The sequence below is a fragment of the Chaetura pelagica genome, unplaced genomic scaffold (assembly GCF_000747805.2).
Source record: "Chaetura pelagica isolate M959 unplaced genomic scaffold, ChaPel_1.0 scaffold438, whole genome shotgun sequence".
Classification (NCBI taxonomy): Eukaryota; Metazoa; Chordata; class Aves; order Apodiformes; family Apodidae; genus Chaetura; species Chaetura pelagica.
In genome coordinates this window covers 1,227,493-1,228,470 of record NW_009954113.1, presented here as the reverse complement: position 1 = coordinate 1,228,470, position 978 = coordinate 1,227,493, and the positions used below count along the sequence as shown (strand labels likewise).

Here is a 978-nt window from a genome sequence, read left to right as displayed (position 1 = left end):
GGTTCCATGGCCATGCCCGGGAATGCAAGTTCTGTCCCAGGGTGACAGTGACCAGCCCCAGGAACCCATCCTGCAGGCCATCCTCTCCCTGCCACCAGCTGGGGACAAACCCGTGCTGGCATGTCCCAGTGCTCCAGCTCAGCCAGGCAGAGGACAGGGACAGTGTCCCTGTGCAGAGCAGGATGGGGACATGACTCAGTGTGAAGGAGCAAAGACAGCCAGGCAAACTCAAGCAGCGGGGACCAGGGTCCCCACCCCACCATCCCCTGGCCAAGACAGTGCTGGCTGTGCCCCTGTGGCTGCCTGCACCAGGCTGGGGGAGGACACAGGGGCCGTGGCACTAGATGCTGAACCCCTTGCACTCTCCAGGGTGTCCCGCGGCAGCCAGTAACCCGTGGCTGACACCCCAGTGGGTGGGGCATAGCTCAAGGGTCACCCGGCTCCTCCACGGGCTCATTGCGCTTCCTGCCTCTGCTGAGTCCCGCTCAGGATTTAAAGCAGCATGATGAGATGGACGACAGCTCTACGAGGTCCAAGGCTGCAGCAGCCCCCCTGCTGCCACAGCCTTGCCACTGGCCACCAAGGAGCCCTGCCCTGCCACCAGCCACGGGGCACTGCCACCCGCTGCTGCACCGGCCGCTTCCCTCATTAAACCACTCGCCCCGTTACCGGCCGAGCTGCAGCAGGAGGGTGCAAGTGATAAATTCACAGGTGGAGCGCGACAGGGAACACACAGCCAGGACACGACCAGGCTGGGCCACCCCTGAGCCACGGGTGCTATGGTGACACCGAGAGGAGCCAGCGCTGCCCGGGCAGGCACTGGGCTCTGGGTGACCCGGCAGGGGACAAACCCGGGAAAAAGCCTTGCTGCCTGCTCTGCACTGCTGGCGGATGTCAGATGTGGCTGGCCCGGCGCTCTCCCAACACAACCAGCACTGCCACCGCACTGGGACACGTGCAGAGACCCCCGGCCCCCTC

General features: G+C 65.1%; 1 protein-coding gene across 1 annotated transcript in view; it reads right to left on the bottom strand.

Moving 5' to 3' along the window:
- The window catches only part of CASKIN1 (CASK interacting protein 1), a 16,600-nt gene that overhangs the window by 7,578 nt on the left and 8,044 nt on the right, over positions 1–978 (bottom strand). The window lies entirely within an intron of this gene.